The sequence below is a fragment of the Rhinatrema bivittatum genome, chromosome 5, assembly GCF_901001135.1.
Source record: "Rhinatrema bivittatum chromosome 5, aRhiBiv1.1, whole genome shotgun sequence".
Lineage (NCBI taxonomy): Eukaryota > Metazoa > Chordata > Amphibia > Gymnophiona > Rhinatrematidae > Rhinatrema > Rhinatrema bivittatum.
In genome coordinates this window covers 119,539,063-119,560,008 of record NC_042619.1, presented here as the reverse complement: position 1 = coordinate 119,560,008, position 20,946 = coordinate 119,539,063, and the positions used below count along the sequence as shown (strand labels likewise).

The following is a 20,946-nucleotide window of genomic DNA, read 5'->3' as shown; positions in this document are numbered from 1 at the left end:
GATTTTTTTTTTAAATCCCAATCATATTTCTGAGCATTAAACATAATAATTGCTGGCAGCAAGGGATTTTCCAGCAGTTAGTGCTCTAGGACACAGAGGGTAATTTTCAAAAAGAATTTACACATGCTTAAAACCGGGTTTACATGTGCAAATAAGCTTTCCAAAATTGCTATATGTGCTATTTTGATGCATGTAATTGCTTTTGAAACATACCCCAAAGTTTTTAATCCAAAAAGGCATAGACATTAGAAAATATCCAACTTTAGATTAAAATTAAAAAAAAAAAGTAATTTAAAAGCTGTTTTATTGTTGTCATGGAGAACATTCTGTTTATCTGGGCAGCCATTTACTAACAAGATATTGAGGGTAACATATATAATTTTGGATGTCAGCCACTCAAAAAAGGAATCCTATTTTAACAGTTTAAGTGACTCATTAGATTTACAGTAAAGCAACTGAGAGCACAATGCTTATTTGTTAAATAATACAAAATACCTCCAATATTCTCATACCAACAACATAGCACTGACAGGAGAACAACCAGCATTCTTCAGTCTATTTTCAGCATTTCAATGGGCTTCATTATGCAAGTCCAGTTTGGTCTCGCTCCCATACATGGCAGTGGATTCTCAGCTGATAAGCTAGATGCAGTGCAATGGCTGGTAGGATAACCTACCTTGAGAAGAAACACCAGCAGGTGATAAAACTTGTTCTTGGAGCATACTGAAGCTGATTCTAAAGATATGCATACTTTATTTTTTAATCAAATCTTACAAACTGGATAATTTTTTGGCAATTTTAGTAGCATCCAATAAATGGAAACTCAAATATGCTTAACTGTGTCTTAGCTCCAACATGTTATCTGTTAAGATTAATAGGCTTTATAATGGAACAAGATGAATGCAATTTGTCCAAAGTGTCTTAGTTACCAACTTAAATTATTTAGGTATTCAGCTGGAGTAGAGGAGTAGCCTAGTGGTTAGAGCAGCAGACTACAAACCAAGAGAAGGCAGGGTTCAAATCCCACAAACTCTTTGCAACCTTGGGCAAATCACTTCATCTTCTATTGCCTCAGGTACAAAAAAAAAAAAAAAAAAAAAAAAAAAAACTTAGGGCCTGATTTACTAAGGCTTTTCTCCGATTCTGTGACTATGGAAAAAATGCTTAGTAAATAAGGCCTTAAAGTTTCTCTCTTTGCAAATAAATACCTACAGTACTTTAACATCATTTGCATTGAAGCAATACAAAAAGTAGAATATAAAAAAAATTATATTAAAGGCCTTTAGTCATGGGAGTTTGAAGCATTTTTGAAAGGTCTTTTAGATTACTTATACAGCATGAAATATTAGTTGTACAAAATGAACAATTGTCATATTACACATTTGCATTTTCTATATAAAGACAATTACAGGTGGAAGAAAAAATAGTTCCATGTCCAAAAACCACAATGAATATATAAAGTAATTCAGCTTCAACCTTATGTTGCTCTGATAAAAAAAAAAAAAAAATTATATATACACATACATAATATATACATATATTATATATTTGTGGTTGTCCTGCTTGTCATTGGAAGTTTTTTCCACAAAGGACTGTAATTTCTGTCAGCAATATAACCTATGAGACCTCTTAGCTTGAGTCTATTAAAAATTACCTGTTCTTTGCTTATACCAGACACCTGATTTCTGAATATTCACAAAAAAAAAATTAGTTCTGGATTACATTACAGACTCCCTCCCCCTGCATTCAAACAGTATGTTTAACATGAATATCAGCAAATTAATGATGGAAATCTATTTGTCAGCACTAAGCTTCTAGCTGTGAAGTTCCAAATTTTGTAGACAGAGGGCTTTTTTTTTTTTTTTTTTTAAATACCTGTGCTTTATAAATCAAGACTAAAAGTGTACAACATTAAATACTATATTAAATATAAATTGTCTCTTTTTAATGTTATACTTAACTAGCTGCTTAGGAAGAAACATGTTCTCCAAGACAAAAAAAAAAAAAGATCAAAGAGGAGCACACACACACTCACACCAAAACTTTTCCCCTTACAGCTCAATTTCTAAATTTTCCATTTTGAAAATTAGTGAAATTACCAGTGTTAACCAAATTCTGAAAATCAGTTTATGTACCAGTTTTCCTCACTACAGCCCAAGATATTGCTAGGGCACAATATGACCACTACATACAGCAACAAAATTCAGTCTCTTATATAGTTTTTTAGATGCTTACAGTAATTTAATTACCAATTATATTTCCAGATTGTGATGCAACTTTTGAGTCATACACATTTAGAGATATTTCTTAATGTTTTAGAAATTTTGTATCACTACAAATTTTTTCTTTATGTTTTTCCAGTGGTCATAGAACTGGTCTATTCAGCAGGCAATTTCACAGATAAAACCAAACCTGAGTTTTGTAACATGCCATAACAGTGTACTCAGAATAAGAATGGTATTAATCTGTCATAACCTTTATCAGTGGGAACTTCAGCCTTGGCAGAAAAACTCAGTTTAGCACTGTTTTGCTCCCCCATGACAGGTGTGTCACACACATTATTTTGTTACCAAAGATCTGATGTGATAAGATAAAGATTTGTAGCTCATAAGTATCAAATATAAGTGATTACAGTTCAAATTTTATTGTGAGCAATGTGTGATAAGAATGAGATCAGAAAGATAGCAAATGAGAGTGGAACTAAAATTAAAAAGAAAAGGGCTTTATTTGATGGAACAAATACTATGAAATAAGTCGTGTCAACCTATAGATTGCAGAATTTAAACTCTTCTCTATCACTTTTGTTTACACCAGATTCACATCTGATTGCAACAGATCAAATAAGTGCATATAAGCTACTTCTAACTGTTCAACCAAAATGTTTGATTCAGATGGGGTCTTTTTGTACCTGTTGCATTTAGGATAAAATTGATGGAAAAAAAAAAAGGCATGGATCTGGACAAAATGTTAGAATTCCAGTGGTGAACCTTCCAGATCTACATCTGATGCTTTTAACAAAATTATTTCTAAAACAAAAAAAAAAAAAAAAAAGATTTGGCTTCCTAACCCATTGTCAAAAAATAAAGAAAAATACTATTTTCAGTAAATCTAAACCATTTTGCATAGATTACTCATTCAACAGGCAGTTTCTGACTAAGTGAGGTTTTCAGTTTCCACCAAATTGCTAATTTTAGTAAGAGACCAAACTTTAGTGTTATTACAGACTATGCAAGAAGTATCCTATATTCATCTTTACAATATACGTTTAGATTTGCAATAACAATATTCAAATATCCTACAAATTAGATACTATTTTACTTCTACGGTGGCATATCCATTCTGAAAAGTGTACAGTATTGTTTATTTTAATAAATGCATCTTAATTTCACATTGTGAACTGTTAAACACACAAAAGATTTTAAAGGCCAATATATATTCTGGGATTAACATTTCACTCTAACTCCCAATACAAGAACATCATTGTATAGACAATTTATAGGCAATAAAAAAAGCTTGTCAAATGCAGCTTTTTATACATTTTTTGGCCACTTAACATGCTTCATCTAGTGTTTTACACTATGAAATATATACTGGTTTTATTTTATTCTGCCTCTCTAAACTTCACAAATTGGGAGAAAGTACAAAAGTAGTTAATTAAAAGTAAACCAGTATGTTAACCATCTTAATACCACAAATATATAATGGAAATGGAAGCAAATTATAATATAAATACACACACACACACACTAGAATAAGCTACCACAGAAAAAGCCTCTTTACTTATATGCAAAGATTATCAGAACTCTCAACCATAGCAATTTGTTCCCCAGAATCAGCTCTTTATATTGAAAGGTCAAAACCTGCAATAAAACTGTCATGTATTATAGCACAAAGACATTCAACAGATTTCTTGACACCCAGTTTCATGGGTGACCCCCAAACATAGCTAAAGGTCATCAAATTGACCCTTAGTTCATCTCCACAAGGAGTCAACTTTAAAATACTAATGAGACTTGATTAAAAACACCTGTGATATTCTTGCTTATTATCAGAAACCACCTCTACTAAAATCAGATATGTTTCTGCTTATTTTTCTCACACTGTATGTTTGCAGAGCAGAAAAAGAAACACCTGATCTGTTAATGTATGCTGTTTCATGCGTAGTTCATTTCTGCCACAATGACAAAAGAGTAAAAGTGCTTTCTTAAAATAACCAGTTTTCATTATATATCCTTGTTCAGAACAATATTCTTACCACCAAAGAGCAAAGGTCTATGTACATAAGGCTTATAACTTGATAACCATTTACAATATTAATTCACCACAACTATATACATCTTACAAGGACCAGCATCATGACTATAAGTAAATAAAAAGAAAAAATTACAAACAAAAATACGGAGCAAAAAATTAAATCTTTGCTAAAGAGCTAAATATCACTTTTAACCCTTGTACGTGGTGCAATAAAATATTTGAGGTATTTGAGTTTTGTTCCCAAGACGTTTTCTACTGAAATCAAATCAAACTGCAAGATCTACGAGCAAAGCAGACAACAATGTCTTAATAAAACTATAACATGTTTGTGCTGATTAAGAAAGGAAACAAAAAAGTTTTTTAAAAAAAAACTTATACAATTTCACTGAAATGTCTAAAAATTAAGAATTTTTAACAAACAAATATTTGTAAAATCATTTGACTAAGTCAACCAAATTTATCTGAAAAGAAAACATTTTTATGAGCACTGGTAAAATATCTGCAAGGTTTTCAGTCAGAAAACCAAAGCCATAAAATGTGTGGTTGTTAAATTGATTACAAAACTAAAAATATGAATACCAATATTAAGCTTCTTGAAAAAATGGCTGCTGAAATAAAGAATTTACTGTGGTGTATTTAATTTCACAGAATGTATTGACTGGTATTGCATCTAGTGCCTAACAAAGATGTAGGGCCTATGCACTAAGAATTTCCCCCATACGCACAAAATGAGGAAAAACCCTTTAGTATATCTGTCTCAGTTAAATGTTTGCTAGAACTTTCTACAATTTTTTTTAAGTCTTATTCAATCAGAGCTTCATTTTCAAAGCTTTCTTTTTTTCCTATAGGAACTGAATATAAAAACACTTTGGGAAAAGGGGGGCCCTTGGGAGATTTAAAAGAGGAAGCAAGTCTTGGCAAATAAATATTCTAGATGTTTATAATCAACCATAGGAATGGTGCTTGAAAGAGATACAACCACACTCCTCAACCTTCAGGAGCTAACACACCGCAGCAATCACTATTTTACCATTTACAGGAGTGGTTCCTTTCCAGACATAAAAGTTAACAAAAAAGCCACTATAATGGCTTCATACATAAAAATGTCAGGATATGCTGAAACATTTTTTTCTATTTTATCAGTCATGTTTTAGAAAATAAGCAGTCTTAATATATATTTATTTATTTATTTATAGTTTTTTATATACCGCCCAAACATACACAGTCTATGGTTCACTAAAATGTGAAGCACTTGTGTTCCAAGGCACATGTACTGAGCTAGTGAAGTAAAATGACATTCACAGCAGAAAAGGCCCGAATTTACTCTAGTTTCAAAATTTAGTAACTATGTTCAAATGTAAATAATGCATTTATTATATATTTTGACGCATGGCCGAGTTAATGCATTTTCATTTTTCAGACCTGAAATCCTTTTTGTAAGAGTGTTGTGATTGCATAAAATCAAAGAACTCAAAAGTAATAATTTGAGAAAGCCACAGCCACATTAAATCTCTAATGGATGCAACTACCCAAATGTTTCTTCTACTACAGTTAGAAAATTCTCTCCTCTCATCCACTTCCCTGAAAGGGTTAACTAAATCAGTAGCTGTATGGATTTGGTCTCTATTAAAAAACAAAAGAAAAGATTTTGATTCAGAAATTATTTTACCCTACTCCAAAAAATAAAAGGATAAACAAAATTACATAGCATTTTATGTATTTAATTAGCTATATTTACTCTTTGCCCTGATATTTATAACCTAATGTGCTTACAACAGCAAGCCCTCTGATTAAGAATTACTTGTCCAAAAATCTTCACAACTCAGAAAGAAAACTTTTCCAGCCTAACAAAAGGGTTAAATATAGACAAGATTTATTTCAATTTCTGAACTGCTGACTTTTCATCTCCCTCTCAACATTTAGCATATGGGTTAAATTTATTCTGAGGTACTAATTTAAAAATGCATTACCAGATCAGATGAATCAAACACGGAAACCAGTTGAGAACAGAAGCATAACCCCTCTCTAACCTAAGCAGAAAAGAAAAATGAACCTTATAAACGTTGTAAAAACATGAGTTTGGGTAGCAACTTTAGACAAGGTACTGTAACTGTTGCTAACAGCAGAAATGTACTATTTTTTGTTTTTGCTTTTTTTCTTAGGGTATTAGTCATCCCCAGGAGCCAGCATGGGTGCTAAGCAGTATCAAATTTATTGTAAAGAGTTTTCTACTTTTAAAAAGATTACGGTATATTAATTCCTTTGTCAGGTTAATAAATAGGGCATACACCAAGATAGTCTCCAAATAAGAAACGGATTTGATATAGTGCCAGATATGTTGTTAGACTTTCCTTTTGGAAAGCTAATTTACATGAATAAATAAATCCATATCACCACCTTCCAAATATGTGCTGGAGTTTATTATATTTCTATTCTTAAGATGTCTAGAACTGCTAACAATATAGACATAGAACTAGTAGCCAGAGCAGAAAATACTACATAATGCATGCAGGTCTATTTATAATGCAGCCTTCTAAGTCCATAAAAATATAACCAGCCGTATCATGAAAGTAAAAATGTTTAAAAATAGTTAAAATAGAGAATTATATATACACACACACAAAATGAAAATAGATATAGGCTTAGTTCACAAAACATGCATATTAAAGCTAATTTTGCTCAACTAAGGACAATAAATATTTTATTAAAAAGTGTATAAATTATAGGGATTTTATATCCTAAACCACCAAGTAAAGAGGCTTTAAAAAATAACCTGATGTTTAATTGGTCCAATATTATGGACTAGTATGATCATTGCATATCTACACTTACTGAACACATTTTTAGACATACACCTGCTAGAACGCAGTCAGCTATAATCCAAGCTTCACCTTTAGAATGCATTCATGTAAATATATAAACAAATGGTTTGAAATTCAGTACAAGTTTTTTTTTCTTCTCTGCAGCTGGCCAAGTTTGTAGTAATGGAATCCTCTAATAAGTATCTGTACAGTAATATTCTCTAAAATATTAACTATATTAAATTTGTAATAAAGGTGACTGAACTTAACTTTTCAAATAATGTCTTTTCTGAATCTAAACAAAACCCTTTGTCTTTAAAAAAAAAAAAAATAAATAAATTAGGCCTGCAGTGCTAATGACAAAAAAAAAAAAAAAAAAAAAGAGCTTTCCTAATGTTAATCTAATACATGACCAATAAGATGCCACCCAGAGTTTAAAATTAAAAAAACAAAACAAAAAAAAAAAATCTACCCATGAAATTGAAAATTAAATGTAGTTGTACCTGTAAACCTAGTAGATAGACTGAATCAGGGCTGCTGCCAATTTTTAATAAACCATTTACATGACTAATATCACTCAAGAAAGTGGAAGTATAATTTGTATTTTTCTAAATCTCAAAGCTCAGTTTTAAGTGCACTTTTCTTCAGTAAATAACTATAAGTAGCTTTACACATTGTAGTCTATTTCAATCTCAAGACATTTCTTTTTTAATAGAAAAGTAAAGCACTAAATCAGACTTGTGCGCTTGTATGCAAATACACATATATACCTGTGTATTCCATTATATTTCAACTATACTAATGCAACAATTAAAAAAAACTTCTTGTGAAAGACTAACCGACAAGCAAGCTATAGTTAATATTTGACGTTTTAACCAAAGTGGGAATGCAAACTGTTCTACTAGAGATTTAAACTGGTCCAATTTCTATTAACCATCATAATAATGAGCTAAATAAAAGCCCTGAAAAATCAGATATTCCCTAATCCTCACATGTACATTGATGTTGCGTGTCATGCTTACTGCTTTCATTTTAACCACACCCACATTTTCCATCATGCAATAGAAATGTAGCAGTTTAGAAACAAAATATTCAGCACTCAGATCACAGAGATTCAAATGACTATGCAAATAACCACAAATATTTCATTTCTAACTAGTAACTAAGAGTAAAATTCTGTGATGGCAAGTTAGTGGTGAAAGAGGAGACATGCTTGCCCATGTATGGTACCTACTTATATTTATTTATAAATGACTGCATTTTTGGCATTAAATATTAAACTAAGAAAGTATTAAGTTTAATATCATGAGATTGGGCAGTCGCCTTTGACAACTTACACTTCCGACTAAAATTCATCATAACGTCCTGATTTGTAGTTTGCAAGCAGGATACATAGAGAGACACTCCTATCTGCATATCAATATATATATTGTAAATCTTGTGTACAAAATATTTTGTTGCATGTAAGAAATTTAATCTTTTAAATCTAAACTCACTGCAAGAATAGGTATTTGAAAGTGAATAGTTGTATCTGTGAATAATACGTTCACTAGAACAAATCTATTTTAGTAATCTAGATAAACATTGTTCAACATAAATATACTGACCTGAAAATCATGTTCGTCTACAAACATAAGGAAAATAACTAAGGACGGTTTGGATTTTAACTTTAACACGAGTATGGCAACGTCTTAAATCCAACTATATTCTTATATTCCCTACACAGGATTTTGCACGTGATATATTTTGACATAATGCCCACAACAAACGTCAAAATTATTTTCCTTCTCTATTTTTCTAAACTCATCCTACCTTCTTTTAGCTTTTTTTTTTAGATTCATAAAAAGCTCCCGCAGTAAGATCTAGGATCCTGGACAGCCTGTCCTGGATGTAAGGAAATTCAATGACTTCCTTCTAACCCTTAATCATACAACACGACTCTTTTCCCCATAGCCAAAACTATAGAGGTTATAGAAGCCTCCTTCAAACCTTTGATCAGCTCCTGTGTAAGAAGGGACGTTAAATCATCCATTAGTTCGAAAACAAACAAATATCCTTCTACAACCTTTCCATCCGAGTGACTGAGGCGGCTAAGAACTACAAGGAAAAAATATATAAAGAAAAGAAGCAAGGAATGACTATTTCTGGAAAGGAGGCTCGTCTCCGCGGCCCAATCTGTCACTGTGCATTGTGTACTCAGCGAGTTTTCCTTCCCTGATGTCCATATACCGTGCGCTTCTCAGAGTTAAACGCCTACCACGCGAGAAACACCAAAGGGTTAAAACTGTCCTGCAAGACGAAAAAACGCGACGCTGCACGAGGGGCACAGGATCAAGCCCTCTTCTCCATTTCTCAAGTATGCTGCTTACTGTATTCAGTATTTGATGCGCATCATAAACTAGCGGAGTCCTCAGCCACTTAAAAAAAAAAATGATCACGGACGGAAACCAATGGATTCAATTACCTTTGCTACATTGAAAAGAAAAAAAAAAGATAAGCAAAAAGAGGTGAATGACGAGGATCCCACGTGAAACAGATTCACTTCTTAAAAAAAATACACCTCCAGATAAGTGACGATATGTCTGACCCCACTTTTTATCAAATCAGAATCTTGCCTGGCATGTGAACCTCGATAAGGACCCAGCTTTCCTTCCCACTATAAAAGTATGTTTTTTTAAATTATAAAATGTAATTTAGTCGTCTTTAGCCGTGTCCAAACTAATTTAACAGGGATTAAAAGGGATTTTGTTTACTAATGTAGTTTTGGATCTCAAGAGGTTATCGTAAACTGAAGACATTAAAGACGTACATCAAGTATTAAAATAGATTAAATGTTCTGTGTAAGCACCTCCCCCCGTAAACATACTTAGAAAAAGAAATCGACATATACAAGTAGTCAACGAGAAAACTCTGCAGCCAGCAAAAATAATCGTTTCAAATAATTTCCCTCAGCAGCTTGTTTTTTACCTTTTGGGGTTTTCTTTGCTGTAAATACGCTTTAAGTTTCCTACCATCTGCAGACACGCTGGTGAAACTGTCAAAAAAAATGGTGAGGGGGGAGGGAGTGGGCTAGCGAGACAGCCAATGTGACATAAAAGGTGAGCGCATGCATGTACGTTATCTATAGATATCCATAGGTTCCTGTTTACGAGAGGGTATACGAAGCAGTAGGAACCGGTGCCCTGGTACTATTTGCACACAGTGCGGTTGCTATTTCTCCATCTCCCTCCTTGCTTTCAACTCTGATGGCAATGACAGATACAAGCACAGCCTTAACCACCAAACCCCCTCGCGTCCCGCTCAAATTTTCTCCCTCAAAATCTCCAAAACCCCGACATACAACCCACTCCAGTTCGTCTCCTCGTCCTCCCCCGATTTTTTAGAATTTTTCTAGATTTTTTTCCACGCCGCTGAAACGTTTTTTCTTTTAAATATTTTCCCCATCGCTCTTTCGTTTTTCTCTTCGCCCACCGAGAGTCCTGCCGTCCCTGCTGTTTTCTTCCCTTTGTCGCCTCTTACCGGTCACTCCTCCTCTTCCCACCGCCTCCTTCCCCGTCGGAATATTTTTTAAAAATTTTTGCTATTTTTTTCAGGCGTCCTGGACGGGCTGGCGAGAGAGCCCCAGCCCAAGCCGGGGCTCCCGTTGTCCCCTGCCTAGGACTGTATCGCTGCAATCAGTCATTACTCGAAAATGGCGCCGAAAGCGCAGAGCTCTTCATTCAAATTCGTTAGAACCAGCCCCGCCGCCCCGGGGCATGCCGGGAATGGGAGCTGCCGCTTGCAAAAAAAAAAAAAAACCCCACAACTGCCACGGACTTTACTGTCAATAAAGGTCTCCCTCCGCCTCTAGATCGCTGCACACATACAGTATAAGACTATACAGAGGACACGGTGCTCTTACACACGCCCCTGCCACCTCACTCCCCCCCCCTTCCAAATCAACCGCCGCTAACGGAGTAGGGGTGGCTCTACGTTTCTCCTCTTGCTCCCAGGACTTTTTTTGGGTTGGGGAGATACGTCGCCTTCTTAGCCCCCGTTCCTTCCCTTCCTTAACATAGGAAGGAGTTCGGGGGCTTTACGTCAATCACTCAGGCCCGGGGCAGAATCCTGGTTGCAGGTGGCTGGCGACGTGAAGATGAAACAGGCCGTTTTTGTCTCCCCCGGGGGGGGGCGGGCGCGTTGTTAGTTTCTTAGTAAGAATACGTCCCTAGTTCGAATTTTTGAAGAATTAACCAAAAAGCAAATAAATGAAGGATGCAGAAATAGAGAGATTTGTAGTCACAGGCTGATAACGAAGTTAAACCATGATGGCAGTTGGTGAGGGTTGCTGGCAGCTCTTGCTTGACCTTTTCTCCCTCGCCCTAGCCTGCCGCTCACTACCTGCGGGGCCTGAAACCTCCACATTTGCTTTTGTTTTCAGCTTTTAGTTTGCATGTTGTGACGGGCCCTGCGTGGCTCCCGTCTGTAATACAAAGACAGAGAGCCGAGAGGGCCCGGTCGTGCCAAGTAAGCTTTTATCAGATCTAGGGACTCGATGGATTTCAGTGAGTGCAATGAGGTGGCAGCTCTGAGGGCTGGGCATGTAGTGGAAAGAAGATAAGTACATCTAAACTATGTTTTGTTTTTTTAAGCAACGGATATATCTCACTGTAGATAGTTTTGGTACAAAATCTGAAACTGAATTATGTTTTCTATCTTATGTATTGTGTTAAGGGCGATGGGAGCCTACATTTTGTAACCTAGAGCTGCAGTTTGGTGCCTCTGAAAATTGCTTTGTCTGTGCTGAAATAGATGGCAGAAGGTGTTGTATTACACCTCATTTTAGGGGTCTACATTGATAACTGTGACTTGTACACACACATCAGGCCAGTAGTTAAACCCCTCCTTAGTATCTCTATAAACCCTATGAGCTGCAGCTCCACAAGTAGTTGATTTAATGGTTCAAGGGATCACAGACAGGGAAAGCTGAAAATAATAAAATTTATTTTTTGTATGTGATTTATACACTGCAATCCCTTTCTAATTTATTTCACTTTCAGAGATGTTTCTTTAGTATTGAGTGCCTTACTGGTCATTGTAAATATTGTGTTAGTCTGTCTTTTTAAAATTACAAAACCAGAAAGAATAAATATTCTGTAAGAATAAATAAAAGTTAAAGAAAATCAGTATTTCTGCAGATATTTCAAATGGACAATTTACCTTTTATAGTGTAAGACTCAAATGTTCTCATGTGTACAATGGTGAAACCCAAATTCTAATATAATTTGGTTTTCTAAAGGAGTTTGGAATTTTAAAAAGTGGATGGCCTCAAAATCCCCCAAAACATGCCTTCGACTACCTACCACTTTCATGAGTCTTAAATTCATTTAAAAAATAAATCTTTAGGGCATTTGCAACATAATGAAACATGCCTAAGTATTTACAGAAAATGTCAGAAATAAAATTCACTGTAACAATTAAGATGATGGTATTTTATAGCTGGTGAGAAGCTTATATTTCAATATGTTCCTAGAGGGAGTTAGCAAATAAACAGAACTTACAGGAGTAACTTTATCTGACTAGCATGCTGACACATCCTGGAAGTTAGCCATGTCATAACAGTTATTACCTTTGTTCATGTCTTGCATTATAGTATCCACAGAGCAAGAAACATCTTATGTCTGATAACAAAAAAAAATGGCATCACTAGGACTATATTGGGAAATAGCCAAAGCCCTTTTGTGAGACTTGAACCCCCAACTATTGGGTTAAAGAGACAAGTGTCGTTTGTTATTCCATATTCATTTTGTGTTACCCCTTTATCTAAACCCACTTCCATCTTTCTATTTTTGCTTTTGTTTATTTAGTTGCTGGGGAAAGTTAATGATTTCTGACAAGGTCTAGTGGTTAAAGCACTGAAGTACAAGTCACAACTAGTCCTGGGGTGTGAGTTTGACTTCCCTCTGCTACTGACTGTGACCGTGAACAAGTTACTTTGGGTAGATTTACAAAAGCGCAATTATTTTGGTAAGTTGTTGTAGACAAGTTACCAAAAGGTTCGAGAGGAAAAAATGTCTGAGATCACACTATGACATTCATGATATGTAAAAATATTGCACAATATTTTTACTTTATTATTTTGTAAGATGTGATGATTAGGTATCGCACAATAAAAATAAATACCATGTATCATTTTGATCAAACAAGTCTTGCAAAATATAGCAGGAAATGACATCTCCCACACAAAAGTACAAAAGCTAACCTTCACTGCCACTTGCTTTCAGTGCTGCAAGGAGGGAGTGAAAAGCTCTTAGAATTAGATGTGGCAGATAGGCTTGTGCTTAGAGAGAAAGATGTCCGTTCTGAATGTTTTTATTATGTTTCCCTTCCTTTTGGCTTGTTTTGATTTTGATTTTTGTGTTCTGAGAGTACAGCATGAAAGGGGTCAATTTTGTTGCGTGATTTGGAGAGGGGGAGGACAGGAGGAGAAAAAGATGTCTGCAAAAGATGGTGCTTTCTCAGCAATCTGAAATGCTAGATGTGGAAGTGGCAACACAGGCAGCAAGCATTGGTGGGACACCACAACCTAGATCCCAAATAAGCAAGTTTGCTTTCCATTAGGAGCTACCATCCAGGAAAAAGATCTAGGCATCATAGTGGATAATACTTTAAAATCGTTGGCTCAGTGTGCTGCAGCAGTCAAAAAAGCAAATAGAATGTTAAGAATTATTAGGAAGGGAATGGTTAATAGAACGGAAAATTTCATAATGCCTCTGTAACGCTCCATGGTGAGACCGCACCTTGAATACTGTGTACAATTCTGGTCGCCGCATCAAAAAAGATATAGTTGCGATGGAGAAGGTACAGAGAAGGGCAACCAAAATGATAAAGGGGATGGAACAGCTCCCCTATGAGGAAAGGCTGAAGAGGTTAGGGCTGTTCAGCTTGGAGAAGAGACGGCTGAGGGGGGATATGATAGAGGTCTTTAAGATCATGAGAGGTCTTGAACGAGTAGATGTGACTTGGTTATTTACACTTTCGAATAATAGAAGGACTAGGGGGCATTCCATGAAGTTAGCAAGTAACACATTTAAGACTAATCGGAGAAAATTCATTTTTTCACTCAACGCACAATAAAGCTCTGGAATTTGTTGCCAGAGGATGTGGTTAGTGCAGTTAGTGTAGCTGGGTTCAAAAAAGGTTTGGATAAGTTCTTTGAGGAGAAGTCCATTAATGGCTATTAATCAATTTTACTTAGGGAATAGCTACTGCTATTAATTGCATCAGTAGCATGGGATCTTCTTAGTGTTTGGGTAATTGCCAGGTTCTTGTGGCCTGGTTTTGGCCTCTGTTGGAAACAGGATGCTGGGCTTGATGGACCCTTGGTCTGACCCAGCATGGCAATTTCTTATGTAAACGGTGTTTTATGTGGATAGCAGGATGAATTAGCCATGCTGTTGGGAAGTGCCCCCTGGCGGCCAGGAGTGGAACTTCTCATAGAATGTTAGAAACTTTTCTCCCTTGCTCCTGTGCGATGGATTCCCGCTCAACTGACTCTCTCTCCCTCAGTAAGAATGCAAAAGGACAGGAGCGCGCGATAAGAATTAAATGTGGAATGTAGCTTAAAAACTGTCCAGGGAGGTGGGTGGGAATGCATGCCTAATTCATCCTGCTATCCTCGGAAAACACAGTTTATGGTAAGCAAACTTGCTTTTTCCCCGCAGATAAGCAGGCTGAAATATACCACTGAACCTTGTATATAGCTCATTGTTAATTTTAATGATATACCTGTTCCTGGCAAGTTCATTTTGTTCCTCTCTTTCCACCTTGACCTCTTTGTTCCTATTGTTCCCATCCCATGCCCTGTTCTATGTATTTTCCAACCATTTGTTGAAAGAAAACCGGCATGATGTGCCCTCGAATGTCGGTATAAAAAAGTTAATAAATAAAATAAATAAATGCTGTCTGGGAATCCCTAGCTTTGAAAGACAAATCATAGGATACTTTCATTAAAGGGTGTAATTTGTCTATCCTTGTGAAGTGTGGGCAGTTTTTTTTTTTTAATGCCTTTGTTGCATGATTTAGGATTTCCTGTCCCATCAACGCATCAGATTGTGTATGGTGTTGGAGGCAGTAATAGGACGTAAAGGTATGAAGCGAAGACCATGTTGCTGCTCTGTAAATGTCTTCCACAGGAACTTGTTGAAGGTGTGCTATCGAAGTAGACATCACTCTTATCTGGTGAGCTTTGGCCATTGAAGCTAGTTGTTGAGACTTTGATGAGTAACAGAAGTTAATGCATTGAGTAAGCCAGTTGGAAAGTGTTTGCTTTGATAGTGGTAGTCCTGGTGCGTTCGGATTGAAGGGGAGAAAAAGTTGAGTGTCTTGTTGGATTATTGGTCCTTTTGTTTATAATAGGCCAGTGCTCTTTTGCAATCCAGCATGTGCAGTAGGGTTTCCCGACTGTTGGAATGTGGCTTTGGAAAAAAGGTAGGAGGTGTGATGGTCTGATTCAGATGGTACACTGAATCTACCTTTGGAAGGAAGGATGGATGAATGCATAAGGTTACTTTGTCATGGTAGAACTGAAGGAAAGGGGGATAATGAACTAGCGCCTGAAGTTTGCTAACTCGCTGAGCTGAAGTTATTGCTATTAGAAACAATACTTTCCAAGTGAGAAATTTTAGCTCTGAAGTTTGCATTGGTTCAAATGGTGGTAGCATTAATGCTTCCAAGACCACATTCAAGTCCCAGGGAATATCAGGTTTTGTGATAGGAGGCCTGAGTTTCAAGGCTCCCTTCATGAAGCGAGTAACGAGCGGGTGAGTGGATATAGATGCTCCTTGAATTGAAGGATGATACGCTGCTATGGTGCTAAGATGTACCCTTATGGAAGGAACTGCTAGACCTGATGTTGCGCATCCCGTCTGTGCTTGGCCCGCGCCCGGGTCTGCTCACCTTGTCCCTGCTTCGGCGGGTCCCAGGTCGCCCTCCCCCGCTGCTGCTGCCAGCTCTGCTCGTCCTCGGATCCTGCGGTGGCATCCACCGGGCCTTCCACCGCTCACCAGGCCTCATGGCGGGGCTCAGCGTCCTCCATGGCATCGGCCCCGCCCCTAGGCGCGTGCGGACCGCCTGGCCTCTTAAAGGGCCAAGGACGGCTCCCAGCTCTGCGGCGCGCCCTGATTGACAGCCTGATATAAGGAAGTGGTCAGACACCACTACCTTGCCTTGGCAATCGGGTCATACACTCCAGTGTGCTCTAGTTTGCCAGTTCCAGTGTCTCCTGTTCCAGCGTCTCCTGTGTCTCCTTTTGCAGTGTCTCCTGTTCCTTCGTCTCTCCATCCCTGGTAGTACCCTTTGGACTGATCTCATGGTACTGACCTTTGCTTGCTCCTGACCTCGTCTGCCTGCTGCCTGGACCTGACCTCTGCCTGTTCATTGACTACTCCTGATTGCTGTCTGGACCTGACCTCTGTCTGTTCATTGACTACTCCTGATTGCTGTCTGGACCTGACCTCTGCCTGTTCATTGACTACTCTTGATCGCTGCCTGGAACTTGACCTCTGCCTGGCCTGACTATTCCCAGAATGACTACAGGTACAGACCCCTGCTTCGGCTGACTATTCTGGACTGATACTCTGGCCTTGATCCTCGCTATCCACTCGGGCACTCTCTTCTGGCCTCCTGCGAGCTCTGAACATTCTTGCTTGGATATCGACCGCGCACCCTTGTTCGTGGTGGGTACTCCCCTGCGCTTCCTCTCTAGGAGACCCTGCGAGGCCTACCTAAGACTAGGCGGCCTGGGTAACCAAGGGCTCAACCTGAGGGAACCCCGGGTTGCTATTGGCGAAGCTCCAGCTAGCCTCTGTTTCCTCCTGTGCTCCGCCTCCTGGTGGCAGGCGCTCTCCGGGTCCGACCGGAGGGCTGTACCAATCCTGCACCAGGCCAAGGGTCCAACTCCAGCACAACACCGGAGGTATTTAGTACATGCAGGTATTCAAGTAATTGTTCCAGTGAAGAATGAAAGGGGTTAAGCTCTAAAGATGCACACTAGTGGTGATATCTCTTCCATTTTGCTGCACAGTTTTTCCTCGTGGAAACGTGTGGAGGAGATTAGAATTTCTTTAATCTCTGGTGGAATCTGGAGATGGCTTAGTATCTCCCTTTCAACCTCCATGCTGTTGGGTGAAGGGAGTCTTGCATGGGATGGATCAGTGATCCTTTGTCTTGTGTTAGGAGATCTGGCCTGTGTGGAAGAAGAATTGGTGGCTGTATGGAAAGGTGTATGAGGTACGCATACCATGGTTGTCTCGGCCAAGCTGGAGCTATTATGATGAGATCTGATTCGTCTGCTATGCAGTTTAGTATTACTCGAGATAGTAATGGGATTGGCGGAAAGGCATACAGCAGTTTGTCTATTTGAGTAGAAAGGCTTCTTGTGACATTAGTCGTCTGTTTGAGTATAGGGAGCAGAAGTTTTGAAATTTTGCATTTTGTTCGGTTGTAAAAAGGTCTATTTGCGGAAGTCTCCATTGTTGGAAAAGAAATAGAGCTACTTGTTTGTGAAGTTCACATTCGTGAGGGTGAAATATTCTGCTGAGGTGATCTGCTGCCGTGTTTGTTATTCCTGGAAGATATGTAGCTTGGAGACATGTGGAATATGTCAGGGCCTATTCTAACGTTAATACTACTTCCATGCATAGAATCTTAGAACCTGACCCTCTTTCCTTGCTTGTTGTAAAACATTGCTACTCGATTGTCCATATATACCATGACTGTCTTGTCTTGGAGAATGTGGGAGAATGTTGAAACTGCCAATCGAATGGCTTATAGTTCTAGTAGATTGATGTGTAAGGATCTTTCGCTGTGGGACCAGAGACCTTGTATCTTGAAATGTAGCACATGTGCCCTCCATCCCTTTGTTGAAGCATCCGTGGTCATTACTATTTGGTGGTTCGGGTTTCAAAACGGAGCTCCCAACTGTAATATTCCGGGGCTTAGCCACAAGTCCAGGTCACCTAACATTGGTTGTGTTAGGGTTAGTCGTCTTGACATGGGGTGTAAGTGTTGTGTCCATTGAGTTTTTAGGCCCCACTGTAAACGCTGCATATAGAGGCGAGTGTGGGGTACTGTTTATTTTATTTATTTATTTAGTTTTCTATACTGGTATTCGAAAAGCCATGTGTCCTAAAACTTTTAGGACTTGACAGGCTGTGGGCTGAGAGAGGAGTTTTAGGGATGATGCCAGCTCCTGGAATGTGTGAATCCTGTCTGGGAGAAAGGCTTTTCAGAGGTTTGTGTTTAATACTGCCTCTATGAATTGTAGAGTTTGAGATGGAACGAGATTCGACTTTTCGTAGTTTACTAAGAAACCTAACACTTCTAAATAAGTAATGGTTCAAATTTGTTGTAAATTTAGAAGCTCTAGGCTTTTTGCCACAATTAGCAGGTCATCTAGGTAAGGGAATAGTTTTAGCCCTTGTTTCTGAAGGTGGGCCATGGCTATTGCTAAACATTTGGTAAATACCCTGGGTTCTGAAGAGAGGCCAAATGGGAGGACCTTGTATTGATAATGTTGGGCATTGACTTGGAAACAAAGGTACCGCCAGGAAGCTGGGTGTATCGGAATGTGAGTGTATGTATCTTTGAGGTCCAGAGAGCACATCCAATCGTTAGGTTGTAGAAAAGGCAAAATGGTTTTCAGAGAAGACATCTTGAATTTCTCCCGTAGAATGAATCAGTTTAGAGACCAGAGATCCAGGATTCGACGTAAGCCTCCACTTTTCTTGGGAATGAGGAAGTATTGGGAATAAAATCCCTGGCACTGCTAATGATTTGGTAGAACTTGAATCACATGTTGTTTGAGTAGCATTTGAATTTCTTATAGTAAGATTTGAACTTCCTCTGCTTTCTGCGTGGATGGGATTAAGCGTGGGAATCTTGGCACTGAGCGGAATTTTAGTTGATAACCATTTTATATTATTCTTAGAACCCAATGAGCTGTTGTGATCTGGCTCCATTCCTGAAAAACTGATTGGAGACAGTCTCCTACAGGTATTTGTAGTCGTGACCTGGATTGGCTCAAAAAGACTGTTGGGATTTCGGAACCACTTGTTGTGACTGATTCGTTGTCCTCTGAGATCCACTTCTACCCCGAGATGGAGAGACACATGGTTGTGATCGTGGCTGGTATGGCGGAGATTTGTAAGAACTGTATGGTCTATAAGAGTGTCTAAGATAGAAAGGTTTCCTATGTGGAGGGTAATAACGTCTTGTCGTTATTTGTTCCTGAGGTGATGTTAATGAGGACACTGCCACACTTTGTTCTTTTAGTTGATTCACTGTTTCTTTTAGTTTTTCTCTGAATAGGGTACGCCCTCTACATGGGAGGTCTGCTAATTTGTCATGGACTTCTTCTTGGATTGCGCTTGCTCTAAACCATGCTATCCTGTGGGCTGCAATGGCTGATGCCGAAGTCCTAGCCAAGGTATCAAAGTCCTCATAGATTGTTTGGAGATGACGGTTTGCTTCTTCCAGATCCGGAATGCATTGTTTCTGGTGCTTGTCGGCATCAGACTGTTGGGAATCCGGTTTTATTTTCTGATGTTGTTGGATTTTTGCATTAAGCATTGATCCATGAAAAGCTTTTTTCCCCAGTATAGTCTTGTCCTTCTAGCCTTTTTCCCCAGTATAGTCTTGTCCTTCTAGCCTTCTTCATGGCTGATTCCACAACAATGGATGCATGTAACAATTGGTTGAGGTATAGTATTTCGATTTTTGCATCCTAAATTTCAGATCCATCTTTTTGAGGTAGTTGGCTCTGAGGAAGTGGATTCCCTCAACTTGTCCATCACGCTGTCCAAAACAGAGTGGGAGGGTAAAGCTGTTGGCTCCATAGGTATATCAAAGATCTTTAATAGGCCATGGACCTCTGCTCTTGGATATAGAAACATAGAAATGACGGCAGAAGAAGACCAAACGGCCCATCCAGTCTGCCCAGCAAGCTATGCATTTTATCCTTTTTTTTTTCTTCCTTTTTCTCTCTCCCACCTGTTACTATAGGCTTCCAGTACCCTCCAGCCCTAATTCTCCTCCACCCCACCACCAATGCAGAGAGCAGCGCCGGATCTCCATCCAAGTGAACATCCAGCTCAATTAGGGGTAGCAACCGCTGCAAACAAGCAGGCCACACCCCTGCCCCATACTCTTACCCACCCCTGTTTTTTTTTTGGATATGGCAGCCCTCCATCCTTCCGCTCCATGAAGGTGGAACACCAACCACTGGCATCCCGCTCCGTGAATGCCTCTGTGGCTACTGCCGCTCCGTGCAGTGTTTTGCTGCCTCCTCTTTATTCACGTCCTCTAGACTTGATGGATCCACAGTGTTTATCCCATGCCCCTTTGAAGTCCTTCACAGTTTTAGACTTCACCACTTCCTCCGGAAGGGCATTCCAGGCATCCACCACCTTTTCCATGAAGAAATTCTTCCCGACATTGGTTCTTAGTCTTCCTCCCTGGAGCCTCAGCTCGTGACCTCTGGTTCTGCTGATTTTTTTCTGACAGAAAAGGTTTGTCGTTGTCTTTGGATCATTAAAGTTTTTCAAGTATCTGAAAGTCTGAATCATATCACCCCTGCTCCTCCTTTCCTCCAGGGAGTACATATTTAGATTCTTCAATCTCTCCTCGTATGTCATCTGATGAAGACAGTCCACCTTCCTGGTCGTTCTTCTCTGTACCGCTTCCATCTTGTCTTTGTCTCTTTGTAGATACGGTCTCCAGAACGGAACACAGTACTCCAGGTGAGGCCTCACCAAGGACCTGTACAAGGGGATAATCACTTCCCTTTTCTTACTCGATATTCCTCTCTATGCAGCCCAGCATTCTTCTAGCTTTTGCTATCGCCTTGTCGCAT

At 38.5% G+C, this 20,946-nt stretch overlaps 1 long non-coding RNA gene across 3 annotated transcripts in view; it reads right to left on the bottom strand.

The window, feature by feature from the left end:
* LOC115092179 overlaps nucleotides 1–20,946 on the bottom strand; it is an 81,770-nt gene that overhangs the window by 53,665 nt on the left and 7,159 nt on the right. The window contains exon 1 of one of the 3 annotated variants that reach the window (XR_003856926.1): nucleotides 10,575–10,733. The exons of 1 other annotated variant lie outside the window; for it this stretch is intronic. This is a non-coding gene — a long non-coding RNA (uncharacterized LOC115092179). Of the gene's footprint in view, nucleotides 1–6,224; nucleotides 6,315–10,574; nucleotides 10,734–20,946 lie in introns of those variants that run through there. One more of the 3 variants, XR_003856928.1, reaches the window with a different exon arrangement.